Raw genomic sequence first — 25,231 nt, forward strand, 5'->3', positions numbered from 1 at the left:
TTTTTTTTGTGGATGCGGTTTTCGTCTCGACCTTCAAGCTTCGTTTGTTTTGTTTTTTTTTCCTTCTCCCCCCTCTCCCTCTCTCTCTTTCTTCCTCGTTTCTTTCTGGCGTTCGAGCGAAACGGGGGGGAAAAACAATGTGCGAAAACATCTGGGTGCGGCGCACTTCGGGGGGGAAAGGGTTCGCCCTCGCGGACGTCGCGCGCGTCTCTGCCTCTTGTGTTTCCTCGCTGAGCGTTGTGGACATTTTGTATCCTCTTTAGCGCTCGCCGTCGGCGCTCTCACCGAGGAGGCGTTCGCGTTTTCGCTTCAACCCCTGCCGTCGTCCGGTTAGCCCGGGTTACTGCCGGAGGAGAAACGACAACGACGACAACAACAACAACAAAAGAGGTTACGGCCGTGGACGGTAAACAAGTTGGGAAGACGAATGGTGGCTCGACCGAGGAGAATGCGCAAACTGGGCTAGCTTTGTGGGCGCAGTTGGAGGCGGCTGTAGCTAACAGCGGCTAACGCAAAGGAAACCCCCACGGAGCTGGTCGGGAGAGCTAGCCGATGTCCGACACTCGAGGTATTTTCCGGACGTCGACGTCGGAGGCATTTTGCGGACATCTGTAAACGAGACGCCAGCGCGACATCGACTCCAGTAAGTCGTTTTTGTTGGCAGTGTTTGTCTATCTCTCTGTGTGTGTGTGGGGGGGGGGGGTACCCAGAACGGCACAATGCTAACGCCGCCGCTAGCATGGGGGGGCTAACGTGGTAACGGGTTCGAGAGCGTTATCGTGCGACGCTTCCCGAACTTGACTCTCTTCGTCGGCGTCCCAACCACCCCCCCCCCTCTGCCCTCAAACGGTGTGCCCATTTTACACACGAGTTGGCGCACACGGCTGCCCTGGAAGTGCGCAATGTGGACGAGACCGAAATGTTTTAGCTGGACTTTTCGGTTGCGATTGGCGACGATGGCGTCCCAAACTGTCAACGTTAAGCAGGGAAGAAGAAGAAGAAGTAGAAGAAAAACTAGCATCGGGCTTTTCAACTGGCCGAGCCGTAACGCGTTAACTCGTTAAGCTCAGATATCGTCCGAAATGCTCCTTTAAACGTCTTGGTGATGTGAAACTAAACACGCCTGGGGTGGTGTGTGTGTGTGTGTGGGGGGGGGGGGTATTCCGAATCAGCTAAGATGCAACGGCTGATTTTTAGGGTACAATTGACGATATTTGGACGGTGACCCCCAGGAACGTCTCGCCTCGGCATCCCCACGGGTGTTGCGGCTCCTCCGGCTATTGTTGCGGAGCGCCTTCAACCTTCCGAGCCTGCCCAGATTAGCGCTCCCGAGTCATCTCGGCATTTTCATATCCCCCCCCCCCCCGTTCAACTAAGAAGATTACCGTACTCACTTAACGCAAACGTAATTTAATCCCGCTAAGACTCGGGATAAAAGTGGGGGTTTATCGCCGGATTTGAACCTCGGGAATTCGGCTCCGCGGTCGATGCGCCGTCGTGTCGATGGAGTCGCTTGGCTGCAGACCGACGACGCCGAATTTTCATGCAGACGCGCTCTCACGTGTTGGGGAATACGAACCAGCAACGTAATTCGTCTGCAGAGGAAGACACGTTCCCCGCTGTTTCATTTCTTCTTCTTCTTCTCCTTCTTCTTCTTCTTCTTCTAGGATTTCCGCTTTTCCAGCACTAAGCTCGTTTCAATACATGCGGGCCATTGCTGGCGGCCTTTAACCAGTTTGTGCAGGTAATTACAACGCTGCGGAGTCAACGGGATAATAAAAGCGGCGGGGTTTTACGCGAAGAATGGGCACATATGCGGCTAGACAGCAATGGTCTGACCCATACTTGGCAGCCTTTTAAGCAAAACCTCGCAGGGGCTGGAATATAACCCCCCCCCCCCTCCTCGAAACACAGGTACCCAGTTGCGAGTTTATGGCACATGAGACGACAGGGTAGACTCGGAACACACCGCAGACATCGTTAAGCGGCCCAAGTTGGCCAGTTGATTCGAATACTCGGTCGGCGTCCACCGCCCCTTCTGACAGGCGTCGTTTTAAATCAGAGGAGATGATGTTAATGGTTTCCCGATGGCCAACTTAAGCACACCTGTTAATTCTAGTTAACCAAAAGGCAATAAAGTAGACTAAGTGGCTCAGGGCAAAAACTCGCAACTTGCAACCAGCGGTTTCGGCCCAGATGAAGTGGATTAGTTTTTTTTTTTTTATCAGACCAGGGATTCGAAATACTGTAGAAATCTGCTATGCATAACCCACTTTCTGTCCCCAGAGTTTAGGGTATTTTCTGAACCCGAACGATTGTCAATGTGACACTCTCCATGCAGTCTCTTTTCCACTTTGGCCCATTCCCGAGACCAAAAAGGAAATGTTTAGGCCGGAATGACCCCCAAGAGCCATGCATTTAGAGTCCTGGCATGGAGGTATTGTTTCCATTATGGTCTAGAAAATCAATTTATCTTTCACTATGCATTACTGGTCTGTTTGAGCACATAATGTATTAAATACAAAATAATGCAGTCTCCCTAGAAATGTACCACAGTGGTGCACTGGGGCCGGGGGGGGATCGATTTTCAATAACACTAAAGGGCCATTTCATGCGTTTTAAGGCATTAAAACCACTAAATGATAAAAGCAGGGATCAGTGACTCACTCAGTAAAATTTATTTGCTTTCTTTGAAAAGGATTCAAAAAAATTCCCTTGCTGTCTCTTGCATTGTCTGCATGTCTGCCCCCTTCACTTTTTTTCTCTCTCTCAACGGGAATGCGATATAGACAACTCCTGTTACCTGTTAAAGGTATCCAGTGGAGTTTTTGTGCATCACATGTTCTTGTAGCACGTGCACTAAGGATGCATGAGCACGGGTTGAGATATAAGGAGGGAAAGTGATATCACCCTGTGGCGATTGTGCTCTTTCTCCAGAAAGAAATGGGCCCAATTTCTTCACCAGCAACATTTATGAAAAAATTATCTCAGGCTACATTGCAATATTAAGGCAGTGATGTCACTTAGATTTGATTTGAGCCCACTTGTATTGATTCTGATTAGCTCTGTGCAGTTACAGAGTATCCCTTTTACAATAATTTCTTTAAAGGTGGGATTTAAAAAAATACACTTATGCACAGCTGCGGTTAGCCGTAGTGTATAGCCTGCTAGAGTGTAGCTGGCTGGAACTGCACATCAAGAACTATTGATGGTAAGTAAGTACTCTGCTCACTACTAAACCCACTTTATTAATGTAACCGAGCCATAAAAGGTGCTGCATCTTACTCAGCATGGTGTGGGCGGTTGGGTATGACACACAGCATATTACTCAGCCATGTGATCAAAGAGTAGCTGTAGTCCATTTAAACAAGACTAGGTCAAAACCTAGTATATTATTTTTTATTTATTTTTATGTTATTACTTTATTGATCCCGGTGGGGAAATTTGTCCTCTGCATTTAACCTATCCTAGCTGTGTAGCTAGGAGCAGTGGGCAGCTGCCGTGCAGCGCCCGGGGACCAATTCCAGTTCGTCTTGCCATGCCTCAGTCAGGGGCACAGGCAGGAGTATTAACCCTAACATGCATGTCTTTTGGATGGTGGGGGAAACCGGAGCACCCGGAGAAAGACACGGGGTGAACATGCAAACTCCACACAGAAAGGACCTGGGATGACCCCCCAAGGTCGGACAACCCTGGGGTTTGAACCTAGGACCTTATTGCTGTGAGGCAACAGTGCTAGCCACTGTGCCACCGTGCCGCTGATATGGCTGGACCTTGTATGGTGAATATTCAAAATTGTGGCCAATTTAATGCACAGGGATAGTCAGTGGTAGTGTCTATAATGGGAATTCCTGGATATTCAATGTTCATCAGCAATTCTCTGTAGTGGTCCCAGTACTATTTGTTGTTAAAGTGTAATGAAGTAGCTTATCACATGAAATGGTTAAGCTGCATTCGAGGAAAAAAAAGGCTATAAATGCAGTTGCAAGAACAGTACTTTCCACTCATCTCTTAGGATGTTTGATTTAAAAGAGAACCTGATTTGATTGTTAAGTACACCTATTCTAGTTATGTTAACTCTGCCTTCTCTTTCATTTGTTTCTATCTACGGATGTCTTTTTTTTACCAGAATTCACAAAGAATGGATCATGGCCACTGATAGCACCATGAATTGCGCATCATTTGCAACCGCTATCTGCCCCGTCTCAAGGTCCGATTCACAAAATATATTGCGCTAATGATATTACAGCCAAAACATGCCCATAATGTTTTGCAGCTGAGTGCAGTTATCTACGTGGCTAAGTATAAATAGTGGCTTTGTGCCAAGAACACAGGAGGCAGTTTCAATGTCATCCTTGATGTCATTAAGTATAGTAAGAATTGTTTGGACTGGCAACCTGTATCTGTGAATGATTTCGGTCTCAGTTAAATCAGAAAGTCATATTCTCATTCAAAATATCCACTCACGAGCACGCCTGGCATGATGATGCCTTCGCCTGGCTACAATCACTGCTGCCATGATCACTGGAAAGTCTGGGCGTTAGTTACCACCAGCTCTCTGAATACGCCAATGATTTTCACTCTAACTGCCTGTGGCTATTAGCATTGGTGGTTGTGAATTGGACTTTTCTGCAATGAGGCTCATTCGCATAGAAAGGGGCCAATCCCCCCCCCCCACGCACACACACACCCTTTTTTCTCCCCAATTGTATCCGGCCAATTTCCCCACTCTTCCGAGCCGTCCCGGTAGCTGCTCCTCCCCCTCTGCCGATCCGGGGAGGGCTGCAGACATGCCTCCTCCGATACATGTGGAGTCGCCAGTCGCTTCTTTCCACCTGACAGTGAGGAGTTTTGCCAGGGGAATGTAGCATGTGGGAGGATCACGCAATTACTCCCCCCAGCCCCCGAACAGGTGCCACAACCGACGAGAGAAGGCGTTAGTGCAGCAACAGGGACATATACTCACATCCAGCTTCCCACCCACAGACACGGTCAATTGTGTCTTTAGGGACGCCCGACCAAGCCGGAGGTAATGTAGGGATTCGAACCGGAGATCCCTGTGTTGGTAGGCAACGGACTAGACCGCCACACAACCCGGACGCCGAACATTGCAGCTTTCTAAACAGTACAAAAAGGCTTTGCATATTTCATGAGGTCAGAAATGCATTCAGTATGTTTGTTGGGCATCGAAGATACATCCTAGTCTACAATGTGTTTTGATGATAAGGTTCGAATGTAAACAAAACCAAGTTGTTAACAAGGAAAATTCCATTGGATATCTTTAAAGTGGCATTCTTGAAGATTTCCAGTGTCAATTAGATTATTATCTTTCACTACCTGACATCTTTGATGCTTCTCTCTGGTTAGGCCACCAGAGAGGAAGTTCTGCCTTATCCTCTCTGGCGGACCAATCACTGCTCAGTAGCTAAATACAGTGCCTTGCAAAAGTATTCAACCACCTTGACAGTCATCACTTATTCTGGATTATAAAAGATACTCACACATCCATTAATTTATGGATTATAAAAGATATTCACACGTCTGTTCCTTAACAATATTATTTTTGTGAACCCATAAGCTCTAACAGCATGTTCCCAAAGACAAAATAAGTTATGTTTCGCTGACTTTTTATGAATAAATTAAAAACGAAAATATAGTGCTTGCATAAGTAATCAACCCCCTGGGCTCTGAAAGCTCCAAATTTACACAAATGACAAATTATTCATAAAACAAACTCATTAACACAATTGGACATAATTAGTGTGCACTTGTAAGATATTAAAGTAGCGGTCTCGTGGGCGTTCGGGTAGCGTAGCGGTCTATTCCGTTGCCTACCAACAGGGGATCGTCGGATCGAATCCCCGTGCTACCTCCGGCTTGGTCAGGCGTCCCTGCAGACACAATTGGCCGTGTCTGCGGGTGGGAAGACGGATGTGGGTATTTGTTCTGGTCGCTGCACTAGCACCTCCTCTGGTCGGTCGGGGCACCCCCCGGATCGGCAGAGAGGGGGTGGAGCAGCGACCAGGAGGGCTAAAAAAGGGTGGGGCAATTGGCCAGATACAATTGGGGAGAAAATGGGGCAAAATTTAAAAAAAAAAAGTAACGGTCTCGTTTATGGGTATAAAACACTCTGAGTAAAGTCCATTAGCCGGGCGTGAACTCCATCAGAAAATGAAGACAAAGCAGCAGAATACTGAATTAAGGGACAAAGTGATTAAAATGCAGAAGGCGGAAAAGGGATACTTAACAATATTCAAGTGTTTGGATACTGTCCCACGGAACACTATTGGATCCACTGTGAGAAAGTGGAAGCTGTATCACACCACCCAGACGCTTTGTAGGACAGGCTGTCCCTCAGAGCCAAGTGTCCGAGCAAGACGTGGGCTGGTGAGGAAAGCCACAGATGATCCTGCAATCACTTTGAAGGAGCTCCAGAGGTCAGTGGCTGAAACTGCAGTAAATGTGCATGAGTCAACTGTATCACGGGCTCTCCATAAATCTGGCCTGTGTGGGAGGGTGGCAAGAAAGAAGCTGTTGGTCAAAATGATGCATATAAAAGCACGCTTTGGAGTTTGCTACCAAGCGTGAGAGAGACCCAGTTAGGATGTGGTCAGATGAGATGAAAGTTGAGCTTTTTGGCCAAAACTGAAAGCATCATGTGTGGCACAAACCTAACGCTACTCATGCCCCAAAAACACCCTCCCTACAGTGAAGCATGGCGGCAGCAGCATAATGCTATGGGGTTGCTTTTCACCTGCAGTCACTGGGAACCTTGTTCAAATTGAGGGAAGAATGGATGAAGCTAAATACAGGGAAATATTGGAAGAAACCTGTTGGAGTTTGTCATAAAACTGAAGCTTGGGAGAAGGTTCACCTTCCAGCAGGACAATGATCCTAAGCACAAGGCTAAAGCAACAATGGCATGGCTCAGCAACAAAAAGGTGAACGTTTTGGAGTGGCCAAGTCAAAGTCCGGACCTCAGCCCCATTGAAAATATGTGGTACAGACTGAAAACCACAGTCCAGAGACAGAGCCAAGAATGTGCAAAGCTTGTACATACTTAACCCCAAGAGAATCATGGCTGTTATTGCAGCAAAAGTGTACTCTACAAAGTATTGATATTTGGGGGTTGAATACTTATCCAAGCACTATATTTTAGGTGTTCATTTATTTACAAAAAGTCAGCGAAGCATAACTTATTTTGGATTTGGGAACATGCTGTTAGAGGTTATTGGTTCACTAAAATAATATTGTTCAGGAACATATGGGTGAATATCTCTTATAATCCAGAAATGAGTGATGACTGTCAAGGGGGTTGAATACTTTTGCAAGGCACTGTAAATGTCCATTACCATCTTGTGTTAATATACTATATTGATGGACCAAGCAGAGCTCTTCTCTGGCTGATCCACAAGAGAGGAAGTTCTGCCTATCTTCTCTAGGGGACCAACCACTTCTGACTGAAGTAAAATGTGATAGTTGAGATGCGCAGCTATAGATTTGTTTGTGGTAATTGTCATGTTGACACCATTTTTCAAAGCAAAAATGCAAAGGCTTTCGGGACTTGAGAGTATGCTAAGTCATTATTGTTTTACCATAGTCAGTGATAGTAACAAAACGGACATTTGTTCATATAAAAACGTTTGCGTACTAGTTAATACTCATCGTGTAGTAAGTCCTCCTCGACATGGAAGCTGTCTGGATGTTTCACCTCTACAGCTTCAGCCCAAGGCTGTGAATCCTTTTTGCCGATGTTCAACTTCCTTGGATGATCGTGTTCCCTCCTCCGTCGTAGAGACGGATGAACTTACTGTGGTGAAGAGTGATTTGATACCATGTTGAGAATGGAGCTTCTGCGGGGTTTTTTTGTTTTTGTTTTTGCCAGAGCCATAGCCATAGCCACACTCTGCTAGCTGTGTGAAGTAGAAGTGGTCTTCTGCTTTCCACATTCCACATGAATATTTCAGTCAGGAATCATTGCATTTATTTAATTGAATCATGCAAATGTAATGACTCAGTTGAGGAGGGAAATTAATGTGTTATTGCAGACTCACTACATTGTGGGAGATTTTTTTTTGTGGACCCCCCCCCCAATTGTATCCGGCCAATTACCCCAGTCTTCTGAGCTGTCCCACTCGCTGCTTCACCCCCTCTACTGATCCAGGGAAGGCTGCAGACTACCACATGCCTCCTCCGATACATGTGGAGTTGCCAGCCGCTTCTTTCCACCTGACAGTGAGGAGTTTCACTAGGAGGATGTAGCACATGGGGGGATCACGCTATTCCCTCCAGTTCCCCCTCTCCCCTTAACAGGTGCCCCAACCAACCAGAGTGCAACGACCAGGACACATACCCACACCCGCCTTCCCACCCGCAGACACGGCCAATTGTGTCTGTAGAGACATTCGACCAAGCCGGAAGTAACACGGAGATTCGATCTGGCGATCCCCATGGTGGTAGGCAACGGAATAGACGGCCACGTTACACAGACACCCTGTGGGGGCAATTTTTACAGTTGCACACATGGAGGAACAGAGTGGCACAATGCCACTGTTCCATCCTTTAAAGATCCCTATAATTGAAGTACAGTTCTAAATGCTGAGAAAATAAATGACAGACTTTTACACCAAAACAAAAACACCAAGGACAAACTAGGTAGAATCCCCAGGACATTAATTCGACAAGCTCAGTTAGGCCTATAAGGAATGCTTTGGCTGAAAAGACTAACTGGAAAGTCCCAAGATTCATTATGAGAATTGTTTATTCACCTTAACAACTGAATGCAAAAAAAGTTTTTTATAAGCCTAGCAGAACAACTGTGAACTTCTACTGTGGGCAGTAGGGCTGGCAAAGTTGGCCAAAAATGACATTCAATTATTCCTTATAAAAAAAAAACCCCCAATTCAAATATGTTTTTGTGCATATTTTCAAGATGTGCCCTTGGTTACTAGTGGTGGAGTGGTAAGCTAACTGTAGCTTACATAGCTTTCATCTATCCATTATCCAAATGGCTTTTCCTGCTCTCAGGGTCGCTGGGATGCTGGAACCTATGCCAGCAGTCATTGGGCGACAGGCGGGGAGAAACCTTGGATAGGCCGCCAGACTGTCACAGGGCCAACACACACACACACACATTCACACCGAGGGACAATTTAGTACGGCCGATTCACCTGACCTACATGTCTTTGGACTGTGGGAGGAAAGCGGAGCACCCGGAGGAAAACCCATGTAGACACGGGGAGAACATGCAGACTCCACACAGAGGACGACCTTCTTGCTGTGAGGCAACAGTGCTAACAACTGGGCCACTGTGCTGCTTATTGTAGAAAGGTAACTCGCTGTCCCTGGGTGGGCTCCAACCAACAAATCTTCAGTTAACAGCCGAACGCGCTAACCAATTGCGCCACAGAGACAAGTCGCTACATAGCTTTCAGTATGGCTTTATCTTGAGGTTTTCTGACCAAAATCCAATTTTTTTCCAAACGGGGCTTTTTAGATTGTTAGGAATGAAAATCACCCTCTCTGCGGCTGAGTTGGGTAGTGAACTCTCTGCTATCTTTACCACACGGTTGTTGCTGAATTATTCCCTCGTTTCAGCTTGACCTAAATTTCAACCAACGAAAGTGACGTTGTGTGACTCCTGTCCGTCATGCAGCGTGTTCAGTGCAGCGGCCAAGGCCCTCGCGAGCCGCGGTAGTGCTGCTTTTTTTCTCTTCCACAAATGAATATTAATTTTCACACTGGAATGTATGTTTTTTTTTTAACAATTCGGTTATACATTCGAATTTGGAATATTCATTGACAGCCCTAGTGGAATACTTGCACTCCTTCACTTGAGGCAACAACCCATCCCTGAGATGGAAGGCAAAGCTCTCAATTTACCAGTCAATCTTCGTTCCAACCCTCACCTATGGTCATGAGCTTTGGGTAGTGACCGAAAGGGTGACATCGTGTATACAAGCAGCTAAAACAAGTTTCCGCCGTAGGGTGTCTGGGCTCAGCCTTAGCGATAGGGTGAGGACCTCGGACATCCGGAGGGAGCTTGGAGAAGGAGCCGCTGCTCCTTCGCGTAGAAAGGAGCCAGTTGAGGTGGTTTGGGCATCTGATTAGGGTGCCTGCTGGGCACCTTCCTTTGGAGGTTTTCTGGGCACTTCCAACTGGGAGGAGACCCCGGGACCCAGAACTCGCTGGAAGGACTACATGTCCTTTCTGGCCTGGGAACACCTTGGGATCCTCCAGGAGGAGCTGGAGGGGGTTACTTGGGAAAGGGACATCTTGAGTGCCCTACTTAGCTTGCTGCCACCGCAATCTGACGCCGGAGAAGTGGCTGATGATGAGATGAGAGATGACCCGTAGTGGGCAATCAGTTTCACAAGTTGTGTTCTTCACAAGCACATTTCTAGGGTTTTTTTTTCTAGTATCACTGGTGCTATTAAGGCAAAAAAAAACAAAACATTAATACTTACAATAGATGACAAAGACTGTTTACCAAATATATTTGCCTGTTTTCTTGCGATACATTATATTTTAGTTATTTTGGTCTGGCAAACTTTTATCGTGATGGCTAAATTTTTCTGTTATCTTGGGATTACCATCTTTGTTTTTTCAAGACAACAGAATAGCTACGGTCAGTTTATTGGAACAGTATCTGAGGAGTTAGTTGATCCATGTGTCACGTTTTTCTTTAAAGGATAAGCCTAGTGTAGTTATATATTTTTTTGAGGAGATTGGAGTTTTTTTTTGAGAAGATTGAAACCTACAGTGATTTTCTCCTACACACCGGTAGCCGCGTTATGGCTAATGTCAGAGGCGGAAACATCATGCAAGTCATTGAACGCCATTGTATTCCACAAACCAGTTTGATCAGGTCACAGACCTGCATCCTTGTTTTGGCCAACACAACTTATCATTACGAACGATGTGGGCGTGGCAGTTTTCTCTGAATGCACTCACAGACGGCCACAGCAGTAAGTTTCTCATCTATGTACAAAAGACACTGCGCATGCTCAGGAACTTGGCCCGGGAGTCGGTATAATTCACTTTTACTCAGTTAGTGGCACCTGCAGAATTGTGTCTTATAGTAGAGTCTTATAGTGTCAGAGTTTTTGGAAATAATATTGAAGTCATGAAAAACTGAAATTAAGTTATGAAATCATGTTTTTACCCACTGAAATTGTATATCTTTGGCATAATTATAGCTGAGATATAATTTTAGCAATATTTGTAACTATGGAGATTGCATGTCAGTGCTTGAAGTTTGGGTGGGGGGTGTCATTTTTTTTGACCAGCTAAAAGTTACACAGTCTGTTTAGAGACCGTTGTTCAAAATGCCCCCCAGATAGATATTTTGATATACTGCGGCAGTAAATGTCAAAGCGTTGCACCCTCATGAACATACCCCAAATTCAAATTCTTCCTTCCCGACTCAGTGAGAATGTAATGTTACAAATGGAGTTATTTCCATAAAGGTCAGTGATGAAATGGTAATTGTTTGAGGACTGGTTTGTCTGTTTGTGTGTAAGAAAGTTTGTCTGTCCATCCATCCTTAGGGGTTGTAGTGAGGCTTCCACTGATAGTTAACACTGAATGGGGGCATCCGGCTGGCATGGCGGTGTATTTCGTTGCCTATCAACACGGGGATCGGCGGTTCGAATCCCCATGTTATCTCCAGCTTGGTCAGGCGTCCCTACAGACACAATTGGCCATGTCTGCGGGTGGGAAGCTGGATGTGGATATGTGTCCTGGTCGCTGCACTAGCGCCTCCTTTGGTTGTACGGGCGTCTGTTTTGGGGGGGGGGGGGACTGGGGCAATAGCGTGATCCTCCCACGCGCTACGTTCCCGCCGGCGAAACTCCTCACTGTCAGGGGAAAAGAAGCGGCTGGCGACTCCACATGTATCGGAGAAAGCATGTGGTAGACTGCAGCCCTTCCCGGATCGGCAGAGGGGGTGGAGCAGCGACCGGAACAGCTCAGAAAATAGGGTAATAGCCAAGTACAATGGGGAAAAAACGGGGAACCCCCCCCCCCAAAAAAAACACTGAATGATATGACCTTCTGTGGGCAAGGGGTGTCATGTACATCCAAGCAAAGGTCATGGAAAATGTCCTTGAAAAGCCGTGCTAAATAACTTCTTGAAACGAGTGGGAACCCTGACTAACTTCAACCCCACCAAGTCGCATGTGCGCACACAAACACAGATCAGGTTATCATCACAATCTGAAAAAGACAAGAGCAGGCACACAACTGAAAATTAAGTTATCAACCAAGTTATTTATGCCCTGACATATGACTCCAGGCCTGCACTCATGAGCCTGGTGAGATAGTAAGTTACAGTGCTGACCAGGAGAAAATAGTTATATTTTATCCTGAGATAACAGAAAAAATATTACACTATCTCAAGAAATCTGAGCCAGATATATTTGCGAGACCACAGCCTTGCATTGTTCTGCAAATAATGCGTTCTGTTCAAATCAATTATTTAATTAATGCCATGTCGATCAATCCCTGCTGTATGCGATCGAGGCTGATTATCACATTGAATATGTATACACACACACACACACACACACACACACACACACACAAAAGAGTGCAAATAAAATACAATAAGCTAAAGTTTGTGTGCAGGGAAGTGACAGTGGCTAAGTGTCAGTGCTTGCAGTTTTTGGTATGTATACACAGTGTAAGTCATCTATGTTGTTGTTATATAGTGTTACTAAGTACCCTTATTGCCTGGGGCAAGAAACTCCTTGAGTCTCAGTGTTGGGCTTGTGGCTGCAGAGGCGTCTGACTGACCTCAGCGGCTGAAACAGTCCATTATTTGGATGGTGGGGATGCGTAATAATCCTTTTAGCCCTGGTCCTGCACTGCATGGTGTAGAAGTCCTGTAAGGAGGTGGTCCCGGTGTTACTCTCAGCCGACTCTACCACTCTCTGCAGCGCTTTTTGGTCTTGAGGTACAGTTCCCATACCAGTTCCCATACAATGCGCCCTGCCAGGATGCTGTCAGTGGCACCAGAGTAAAAGGTTTTCTGGATCCGTGGTGAGACACTGAACTTCAGTTGCTTTAGGTGATAAAGACGCTGCCTTGTTTTTTTCACCATAACGGCCATATGCCGTGTCCATGTTATGTCCTCTGTGATTTTAACACTGAGGTAATGGAAACTTGAAATGATGAAGCTGCTGCAAGGCCCCAGCAGCACACAACCGTACACTTCTTTAAAAAAATTGTTGAGTATGTTTTCATGCAAACAAGAGATTTCATTATTAGAAGTTATCAATTTGTGCCACTGTTTTGATTATTGAGTACACAGGGATATTGCTAATGTGATTGATAATCACGTTTACTACATGATTCTCTGCATAATCACCCTATGCGCCACAGAAAAGATATATTGGCTGCTTCTTTTATCTGTCCGCCTTTAAGACCGTCCAATGGATTTCTGTTTTATTTTTGGTGTTGCTACAAAATCAGCTGGCAATAACAACTGAAGGTACATGATGTCATCAGTTCGTCGTATTCAGTCTAGATCTAGCGACTTGTTCCTACTCAGTTGTTATCGGAACGGCTGGTCTGCATGGGCTAGCAGTTATGTGTCAATGCCCTCCTGCTTTCCAACCATCTATGGACTCTAATTTGCTGTCCTTGACGATATCACAACACTTATTTTTGATGTTAAATCTTTCGCGTCACCAGCTAGAATGGCACTAATTTAAAAAAAAATTAATTAAATGCAACAAAATACTGAAACATTCAGTACGTGTCCAATGAGGTAAATAGTGCACACCTAGGTTATTTAAGGATGCAGGTGGGCACAATAAGGGGAAAAAAATATTGCTGATATGTCGCTTTCATAAATACCGCTCTGTAAACATTTTTAAAGGCAAATGCAGAAGTCCAAAATGTCCCTCCAATTTTCGGGGGGTGCCAGTCTCAACAACTATCTGCACTGTCAATCACAAAAGTGTCTCCGCACTTCCAGATGACACAGCTGCATGTGGGGCTTTTTTCCAGTCTGCTGGGAAACAAACTTCTTGCAATGAAACCAGAACAGAAACAAATAGAAGAACTTCTTGCAGCATTAAAACAATGAGCATTTGTGACAAAATTAATCACTGGATTTGTGAAAATTTGTGAAGCTTGTGCCAATTCTTCACCTCGAGACAACTGAGCCATTGTATGTGAAGACTAGTTGCATGCGGGTCTGTTTCTCTGACTGTACCATTTCAGAACTGACTGCTCCTAAACATCATGTCAAGGCAGCTGTCTGTGGTTAGTCATTTTAAAATGTCAGTGAAAAGATCTTTTCTGGTCAAAGCAGGCTGCTCTTGCACTTGTTAAAGAAACAGTGTGGCTCAGACTTTATGCCAGTGGTCTAAAGTCTGGCTGCCAAGCGAGACTGTGCTACATGATGGTAGAGAATGGCAAGCAGACAATAACGCAGCTCATTATGCCTCTTTATAATCTTTAAAACTATAAATAGGAAACAGGATATAGTATATGTAAAAAGGCTTCCTGTGGGACTCTGTGTACATGACCCAAACATCCACTTGAGCCTAAATATGGCTTTTAATGATGTTTCGGATGTAATTTTGCAATATATCATTTGTTGTGGCTGAGGTATGTGTTTGCAGCCAGAGGTGAGCTGAATTTTTAGCTAGCTAGCAAGGAAAGGTTAGCAATCACAGCACAGTGATTTTTTTTTCTGAGATAATTTATTGATCCCTGTAGGGACATTATGCACTGCATTTAACCCATCCTAGCTGTGTAGCTAGGAGCAGTGGGCAGCCACCGTGCAACACCCGGGGACCAACTCCACCTCGTCTTGCAATGCCTCAGTCAAGGGCACAGACAGGTGTATTAACCCTAACATGCATGTGTTTTCTGATGGTGGTGGAAACCGGAGAAAACCCACTGCAGACACGGGGAGAACATGCAAACTCCACACAGAAAACGACCTGGGATGACCCCCCCAAGGTTGGACAACTCCGGAATTCGAACCCAAAACCTTCTTGCTGTTAGGCGACAGCACTAACCACTGCGCCACCGTGCCATTTTGAGTCGAAATTTGAATTTCAATTGAATATACGAATTTGAAAGAATAATAACATTTTAAGCCATTTGAAAAGTAAGAGCAGCAAACCTCGATCTGCATCAAACAAGGCCTTTTCAAAAATGGGCCAGACGTAGCCATTGTGCCAATTTTTGCCAGCAGTGAGCATTTAATGCTGGAATATTCCAAAATTTAAAGTAGCATTATTCCATTTTAGCTAGTGAGTTATCTGAAAGTCAAGGGCCCCAGCATCTACTCTGTAGCAGATATGAAATAGTAGCAGTTTGTGAACAGGTCCCTCACATATTTCCCCAAATTGTTAAGCGTTGTCGTCCGTCTGCTTAAACATTTACGCAGACTTACGTGGGTCTTTCTGGTCCTGTGGAAAGATCTTTGTGTTGACCTTTATAGACGCCAGTTTCCATCGCCCCCAGTCAGAATCTTATTCAAGGTAGAAGGCTCCTTGTGATGCATTTCAAGCGTTTTCGGGTGTGAACTTGCTCAGATGTGGAGGAGAAAGGTAGGACTTGCAAAGCACATTGTGTCCTCGAGCTGAAAAGTTGTATGTAGGTATGTATGTTTCCAAATAGATTTTTATGTGCATTGGCTGCTTCTGTTTGTTATAAGTCTAATTTCAAGCTCTTTCACTGCAAGGTTGCTCATATATTGTTGTAGGACTCATTTTGTCTGACATTAAAATAGCTTTATATTTACAAATGTTCAATCCCTTATTCATTAGGCCTTGTTAATTCTAATTGGGTGGAGTAACTTGGTGACTGCGATGCTACAAAGGCTTTTCTCAACGCCGCCTGTCTCTTCGGAAATCCGCGTATGCACGCAACGCAGCAAACGTCGATCTCGTGTGTGGATACGCAAGTGTACTCGGGTACGGAACAACGTTACAAATGTGGAGGCTGACTGGCAGAGTGGGGGCAATTGTACGAAGCAATCGTATCTAATGTAAAAACACTTCTGCAAAACAAGACATGTAGTAACACACTTGCTGTATGTAGTCGTAAAGGTGTGCCTCTTTTAAAAAGAGACGCTACACACATGTCCACTTTCCTTTAAAACTAATTTGAATAAGGTAGTCCGGGTAGCGTAGCGGTCTATTATGTTGCCTACCAACAAGGAGATCGCTGGTTCGAATCCCCGTGTTACCTCCAGCTTGGTTGGGCGTCCCTACAGACGCAATTGGCCTGTATCTGCAGGTGTTAAGCTGGATGTGGGTATGTGTCCTGGTCGCTGCACTAGCGCCTCCTCTGGTCGGCCGGGGCTGGGGGGAATGAGATGCGGAGGACAGGAAGAGATGGAAACGGATGATCCGCTGTGGCGACCCCTAACAGGAGCAGCCAAAAGTAGTAGTAATATAATAGCTTAACCTTTATTATTTACTCCTGTTCTACCTTGTGATTTCACTTTTTTTTTGAATAGTGTTTATTCCAGTAATATGAGTTCCCCTAGCTTTAAGTGAAAAAATGTTGTAATACTTGTTTTTTCCCTGTATCAGCAAGGTCAACCTGGGACACCAGGTTGACTGTATACTGTAGCTCAGGAGATCCCAGAATTTGTCATGCTGTGACTCACCTGTGGAGTTACACTTTGGCCCGGGACCTCCCACAATATCTATGCCATGCGATAAGCAGTAAATCCTCATTATCTGTCAAAAAGCGAGATAATTAGCAATCCTCTATATTTGATTCATCAGTGCAATATTCTTCTTTTCAGTCTTCACTGGTGGATTACAAATGACCAAGAGAAACAGACAAGGCATGTTGACTTTAAACATTACACTGCTGATATTTTGGAATATAGTTAAGTAATTGCATTGACCCAACTCAAATTATCGGGTGGGATATATATATATATATATAAAATTCTGTCTCCAAGCATGCCGCAACCCTCCTGGCCCCCTGCGACCTCATAGTTTGAAAACCACTGCTGTAGATCATTTGATGTATTCCTCCAACATACTTGAACTGCTCAAGAGACACATGATTTAAGGTGTAGAGGGTGTAAATACCAATATTTAACTTGGCCAGCGTGCCATGAGGATGTTGGAACATGCAGAATAAGGGGTGTCCGGGTAGCATGGCGGTCTATTCCGTTGCCTACCAACACGGGGATAGCCGGTTCGAATCCTAGTGTTACCTCTGGCTTGGTCGAGTGTCCCTACGGATGCAATTGACCATGTCTGTGGGTGGGAAGCCGGACGTGGATGTGTGCCCTAGCACCTCCTCTGGTCGGTCGGGGCGCCTGTTCAGGGGGGAGGGGGAATTGGAGGCAATAGCGTGATGCTACGTCCCCCTGGTGAAACTCCTCACTGTCAGGTGAAAAGAAGCGGCTGGCGACTCCACGTGTTGGAGGAGGCATGTGGTAGTCTGCAGCCCTCTGCTACAGCCCCTTGGGATGGCTCGAAAGAGTAGGGTAATTGGCCAAGTACAACAGGGGAGAAAAAGTGGGGGGGGGGATACAAAAAAAAAGGAAGAAGGAAAAAAATCAAAAGAAACATGCAGAATAAGGAGAATTTAATATATTTGTAAGGGTGAGATGACGTACTGATGTGGCAAAGAAAAAAAAAGTTCATTTCTAAAGTGTAGTCATGCAACACTTGGGAAAATTCTATTATGTCTTTGTCGTCAACTAAATCAGGAGGTTCGAGCCCCTGGTCAGCTGAAGACATGGAGAATAACATAAGCTGACTCATTGTGACTGAGGAATTCTTCTCTCCGTTCCCCAGGTCTGTGCAGGTCAACTAAGTTATCCAGATTACGCAAGACAACAGAACGGCATCGGTGCTGAGTCTGTCCCAGTTTCTGCTGATTTAAAACGTCTCCACGCTGCCTCAACTTGTACGAGGTGGGAAGCTGCAGCAGTAGCTCGCTGAGGGTTGTGAAACACTTTTTCTTCTTTTGTGTCAGGGGCATATGAGTGAAGGGAAATGAGCAATTCAAAACCTTTCATTTTCAGTACTTTACTACTGCATCGGGCCAGCTTTATACAGTGGGCTACAAAGAAGAGATCGATTCCTTTGAGGGCCGGAACATATTTCATGGATTTTTAGTTGGGCCGATACCAAAGTTGGATGGAAAGTTGGGGTGAGTTTAGCCCGTATTTTTCTGTTCAACTGAAAAGAAGTGATACTTCACACATAACACACATGGGAAACGGAAAGAGTGATTGAGGAGGGAGCCAATATGCTTTGTGTTTTGAGAGGATTTTCCAGGTGGTATTCAATATTCAACCAGCGGTAAAATGTCTAATCTATGTCTGACTCAAAGAAATTTTATCATTTGCAAACCAGAAATGTCCACATTGAATAACAGGAATGAATTGGCCAGCAGTTGCAGACACAGATATAAACATCTATTTTGTAATTATAAATAGATAATGCCAATAGACAAATACCATTAACTTTGTATGCAAACCCCCCTCCTACTGGATGGTTAGGGATCACGTCTTTTAATGTAGGCACCTCCCCCTTCCCCATGGACGTTGTGCACATGATGTGCATGACGAGGCAGTAAATGGTATGTTCTTTCCCGTGTGACTTTATTGACAGCTGATGATTGCTTACGGCATGAAACAGGCTTGTACTGTCTCATAAAGAATTTACTTGACTCACTGGATTTTATATATATATATATATATATATATATATATATATATATCAACACGGATGCAAGGGGAAAAGTTTTAATGCGTTGCAGTATATACATATATACTTATATATACATACATATATATATACATATATACTGCAATGTGTGTGTGTATGTATACATATACATATATATTCATGTAGATAGATAGATAGATAGATAGATAGATAGATAGATAGATAGATAGATAGATAGATAGATAGATAGATAGATATCAAATTTGGAGAAATTCTGAGGATCCACTTCCTAATTGAATGAACTTTGAATGAACCGAGGGACCCAGACCTGAACATGTGGTTGTGTAGACTGATCAAACTATATCGTCTGAATGGCAGTGTTTTCCTACATCTTGACCTGTTTTTTTCCCATTGATTTGTGATTTTTTTTTTCTCATCCTAAAAAAAAATCAATATGCAAAATAGAGTAGACGGCTTGATCCATTTTGTTCAGAGGTTTTGCCTGACCTGGAAAGATGCCGGTTCAGTATTGTGGAATTATTATGCGGTGACAGAGAGGGTGTTTGTATTAACTGGCCAGTAGTGTTGCTTATGTTGATATGTTAGTCTTGGTGCATTTGTCAGGCCAAACAGTTTAATGCTCTAATCACAGGCCATCAGTAGTTTAGACAAGCCACAACTTGGGTGTCCTCTGAATCTGGCCGTGACCTGCTGGTCCTTGGTCCACTACTTTATTCCAACCCAATATGTTGTTGTATCCTTCTAATTGAATGTGTTAGTGAATGCCATGCGTCAGTGAATTAAAAGTAAAATAGGATTTAAACGAGACTAGGTTAAAACCTAGTTTAAGGCTGGACTGGGACTGCATTTATTAAACGACTTTTTGCACAACTACGTTTAAAAAGCAGCTGTTTTGACATCGGTTCCATGAACAGTTGATGACATTATAGGAAACTGTTCACGCAGCCACTGAAGAAACTCCCACTCGGCCGTCCGACCAGTGGTGAAACTCACTTACACATTCACTCACTCGCTTGCTAGCTCACTCACTCACTCACTCACTCCCTCACTCACGGACACCCGCATGTGTAGGGCTGGCCCTGCTGTTGCGGTCCAGCCAAAACTATGGCCATTTTGTTTGTATCTCTGAAACCCCCCCCCTTTTTTTTTCTCCCCAATTGTACTTGGCCAATTACCGCACTCTTCCGAGCCATCCCATCACTGCTCCACCCCCTCTGCCGATCCGGGAGGGCTACAGACTACCACATGCCTCCTCCGATACATGTGGAGTCGCCAGCCACTTCTTTTCACCTGACACTGAGGTGTTTCGCCAGGGGGAAGTAGCATGTGGAAGGATCACGCTACCCGCCCCCCTCCCCAACAAACAGGCGCTTTGACCGACCAGAGGAGGCGCTAGTGCAGCGGCCAGGACACTACCCACATCCGGCTTCCCACCCGCAGACACGGCCAATTATGTCTGTCAGGACGCCCGACCAAGCCGGAGGTAACACGGGGATTCGAACCAGAGATCTCCATGTTGGTAGGCAACGGAATAGAACGCTACGCCACCTGGATGCCCCGTGTCTCTGAAAACTTTTTTTAGTCAGTTCAATTATTGCAGGCGAAATGTCAATTTGCATTACATTAAATGGCTCGTGTATCAGTTGTAACATACATCTCTGTATTCTTTGTCCCTAATGATTTCCTGCTCCTGTGACCCACTTAGAGGAACATCTTTCTGTCTCGCTGCTGGTCATCAGCTATGTCCATAAAGCCAAATCCTCCCTCCAACTGAATGCCCATTTCTCAAGGAGAGAGACTATCCAACAAGCATGTTCTATACAAGGAGGTCACAGATTTGAAGTGTGATCATCCATGCCTTCTCCCTACATGACTGTGCATAGACTAACGGGAGCAGCCGGAAGTAGTAGTAGTAGTAGTAGTAGTAGTGGTAGTAGTAGACTGTGCATAAACTTTTTTTTGGGGGGGGGTCCCTTTTCTCCCCAATTGTACTTGGCCAGTTACCCTATTTTCCGAGCCGTCCCGGTCACTGCTCCACCCCCTCTGCCAATCTGGGGAGGGCTGCAGACTACCACATGCCTCCTCCGATACATGTGGAGTCGCCAGCTGCTTCTTTTCTGACAGGGAGGGGTTTCGCCATGGGGACGTAGCGCATGGGAGGATCACACTATTCCTCCCCAGTTCCCCCTCCCCCCTGAACAGGCGCCCTGACCGACCAGTTAGTACAGCGACCAGGACACACCCACATCCGGCTTCCCGCCCGCAGACGCGGCCAATTGTGTCCGTAGGGATACCTGACCAAGCTGGAGGTAACGCAGGGATTCGAACCGGCGATCTTGTGTTGTTAGGCAACAGAATAGACTGCCACACTACCCACACATGGGCATAGACTAATGTTAATACTGTGTTTGTTTATAGTTGAGTCCCAAATTGGACTTGAACATAGCCTCTCAGCAGAGCTGATGTAAAGTTTCATCATGGCATGTGGGTCGTTAGGATCCTTTGTATAAATTATCCAAATTAATGCAGTCAACAACAATCGACAAGAACTTTGATTATCGATCTTGGAGAGTTGAGGTACAGTTGACCCTTGTATTTGAAATGGTTATTTAAAACCTTGAAAATGGCTCTCCTACCTGAAGATCCCCTACTATTACATTCTGGACATTTAAGGGTACCTGACAAGCCACCAAACCTGAACTGGGCAGTGTTTATTGCTTTCAGCGCTTCCCCCCAGCACTTCATAGTTTAAGGACCATACTGGCGTAATCTTGACTTTTCACTATTTTTTTTAAGCAATATATTTATTGAATTTTGTTTGCAAATTACATCAAAACAAGTAATAGCACAGTACAGCAAACATTTTCACCCTACCCCCCCCATAACCCCGTCCCTATAACAAGTAATACAATTCAAAGCAGGGTTAAAGAAGATAATAAAGATAAAAATTAAATTAATAAAAATAATAAAATAATAACAATAATTTCTTTCACAGACTGATTAGAGGGTGTGGGTTTTTTTTCAGTTGCTTTTACGCATATAAACAATCAGATAGAGTTGTTCTACTCCCCCAGAGCTTGTTCTTGCTGAAGCAAGTTACCAACATTAGTATTACGTCTTAAGAAGTACAGAAACAATCCCCAGATTTTATCAAAAACACTTTGTTTACGTCTAACAATATACATTATCTTTTCCATTGACATGTTTGAAGCCATTTCTTTAACCCACATACCAATTCTTGGTCCATCAACACTTTTCCAATTAAGAGCAATTACACTTTTTGCTTGTAATATACACATATCTATAAATCTGAACTCATTGCTATGTAAATGATGGATGGTAGGATATAAACCAAGAATAAAAAGCTTTGGACTCAGTGGTAATTTCTTTGACAAAATTTGATCAATCATATCAACAACATCTTGCCAGAAGGTTTTCACTTCCACACATTCCCATATACAGTGAAACAGCGTCCCCCTTGCCTCACTACACTTAATACAGGTATCAGGAATATTGTCATTAAACTTGTGCAATTTAACAGGAGTTATATATGTACGCATCAGCCATTTATACTGTAGAAGCTTTAGGTTGCTGCTAACTGTCTGTCTCTGGGCCTCTTTACATGCCTCACTCCATTCTTCTAAAGACATTTCCTCCTCTATATCTCCCTCCCATAATCTCAGTTTTGTCTCTGATGATTCATCAGATCCAGATACAAATAAGTCATACATAGTTGAAATTAAACCTTTATCATAACAGTGTTTTGTGACTGCAACTTCTAATATAGAAATGGTAGGAATGTCTAATGAATGGCTTTGACAGGATATAAAACTCCTTAGCTGAAGATATTTGAAAAAATTATTCCTTGGAATGTCATACTTGGTAGATATTTCCTCAAAGGACATGAATACTTCATCCTCCTCCCTGTACATGTCTTGCACTTTCCTTAACCCCTTTTCAGCCCATAATTTAAATCCCCTATCATTTTGCCCTGGTTTGAAATTGGCATTACCCCAAATAGGACTGAAGCGTGACTGGGACATATTTATATTCAAATACTTACAAGCATCGAACCAAACATCCATCATATTCAATATTATAGGGTTGTCTGTATTTTTCTTCAGATATTTACGGTCTGCTGAATACAAATACAGGTGCAATGGTAAGCCCGGTTTAACAGAGCAGGCTTCCAGATCAATCCAAGCTGGGGGACTTCCAGATGAGAAGTAAAACATAATCGACCTTAATTGTGCTGCCCAGTAATACCATTGAATATTTGGACATTTCAGGCCTCCTCGATCATATGGTAGATAAAGTAAAGATAAACGTAATCTAGGACGTTTATTTTGCCAAATAAAGTTGGTAAACAGTTTCTTGATTTTCGTGAACAAGGATGAAGGAGGGGGTAGGGGGATATTCTGGAACAAATAAAGAAATTTGGGAAGTATATCCTGCCGATCATTGAAATAGGTAAGGATGTCCAACGCTCTATCGAAGCAATACTAGCATCCAGGATGGGCTCATAATTTGACTGAGCAATCTTATTCACCTCAGGGACAATTTTTATTCCCAAATATGTAAATGTGTCTGTTGGGTTGAAGGTAGAAGCATAAACAAGACCATTCTGACTTTTCACTATTACTTGAAATGGTTACTATCGTTAGCAAACCTTGTGATTATAGTATTACACAGTTAAGGCTTTTGGAGAAAGGTAGTCTACTTCTAAACCAGTTCAGGGCACCACTCACGTTGAACAAAACCGAGTCGTGATAATTGTTAAGTGTAGGTGATTTACTCTCATATAGATGTCGGATTATATGTTTAGCTAAAATCTTTATTATGCCGTCATTACTTGCAATGGTCCAGCTGATGATGCATGTCAGGCCATCGTATCAGTTATTCATTTTAAGACACTAATCACAAAAAATTAGACTTGGTACTTATTATTTTAACACTAGTCACTGTTCTGACTGTCAGTAGTTGCTATTGTAAAGCCACCAGTTGCTAAGAACTAGATACTACCTCTATTAGAATACGCACTACTTACTGATGTCATTGTGTCTAGTCACTTTTTTGTTTTACTAGTAACAATTCAATAAACACCAGTTATTGCCTGTGGCACTGATTGGCTAATCATTTGGCCCCCCATGGCCCTCATTGGATAATTGCTTTTTCAACCGAGAAACTGCTGTTTCATGCCAGCATGCCAGACCGAAAGAATCAGTCAGCTCAGTGGACCGGGCCCAGGCAAAACATTTTTTCTGCTCCCAGACGCATGGCGCTGTGCCGTTCCAAAATGGGCTCCCGTGTGATCGTATCACTTTCAGAAGCTTTTAACCCAGCCATATTCTGATAGATCGGCCCTGTGTGATGGCCTGGCGGCCTGTCCAGGGTGTCTCCCCACCTGCTGCCCAATGACTGGTGGAATAGGCTCCAGCATCCCTGCAACCCTGAGAGCAGCATAAGCGGTTCGGATAATGGATTAATATTCTGATACAAAAAACAAAACTACAGTGTCTTTTTGGAGACTTTGTAAAATAAATCCATAATGATAAGTCCAACACTGAATGTCTTCTGTGATTATTTATCAATTTTTCTGTGTCGAAAACAGTTGTTGCTGTTGCCTTGGGTTGAGTCCATCGATCAATCGGATGCCTTGGATTGAATCTCTCGATAGCACTGATCTCAAACGTATTGCGCAGTGGAATAACATGAGATTGACCCCATCCTCGTGTCAATAGCTCTATACTATTAGTGCGGCTCCTGAAATAATAAGTATAGTAGTGTAAATGTAATAAATACATTTGAGTATTGATTTGAGTATTGATGTGTTGTTGCCCCAAGTGAAGGAGTTCAGGTATCTCAGGGTCTTGTTCAGGAGTGAGGGTAGGATGGAGTGGGAGATTGACAGGCGGATTGGAGCAGCATCAGCAGTAATGTGGACGTTGTACCGGACCGTTGTGGTCAAGAGGGAGCTGAGCCAGAAGGCAAAGCTCTCAATTTACCAGTCAGTCTTCATTCCAACCCTCACCTATGGTCATGAGCTTTGGGTAGTGACCCAAAGTGTGAGGTCGCGGATACAAGTGACTGAAATGAGTTTCCTCCGTAGGGTGTCTGGGCTCAGGCTTAGAGATAGGGTGAGGAGCTCGGACATCCGGAGGGAGCTCGGAGAAGGAGCCACTGCTCCATCGCGTTGAAAGGAGCCAGTTGAGGTGGTTCGGGCATCTGATAAGGATGCCCCCTGGGCGCCTTCCTTTGGAGGTTTACCGGGCACGTCCAACTGGGAGGAGACCCTGGGGTAGACCCAGAACTCGCTGGAAGGACTACATGTCCAATCTAGCCTGGGAACCCCGTGGGATCTCCCAGGAGGAGCTGGAGGAGGGCGTTGTTGGGGAGAGGGACGTCTGGAGTGCCCTACTTAGCTTGCTGCCACCGCGACCCGACCCCGGAGAAGCGGCTGATGATGAGATGTAATAAATAGTGTAGATTCTCCTTTGCGCGTTTGGATAGAGTTGTAAAGGCACTTTGAGTATTCCATA

General features: G+C 44.6%; 1 protein-coding gene across 2 annotated transcripts in view; it reads left to right on the forward strand.

Annotated features, from left to right (window-relative positions):
• erbin (erbb2 interacting protein) overlaps positions 1 to 25,231 on the forward strand; it is a 100,769-nt gene continuing 75,538 nt past the window's right edge. For both annotated transcript variants that reach the window (XM_056290532.1, XM_056290531.1), the window contains exon 1: positions 1 to 643. The gene's annotated coding sequence lies outside the window, so the exon portion shown is untranslated. The remainder of the gene's footprint in view (positions 644 to 25,231) is intronic.

The sequence above is a fragment of the Lampris incognitus genome, chromosome 12 (genome assembly GCF_029633865.1).
Source record: "Lampris incognitus isolate fLamInc1 chromosome 12, fLamInc1.hap2, whole genome shotgun sequence".
Taxonomy (NCBI): domain Eukaryota; kingdom Metazoa; phylum Chordata; class Actinopteri; order Lampriformes; family Lampridae; genus Lampris; species Lampris incognitus.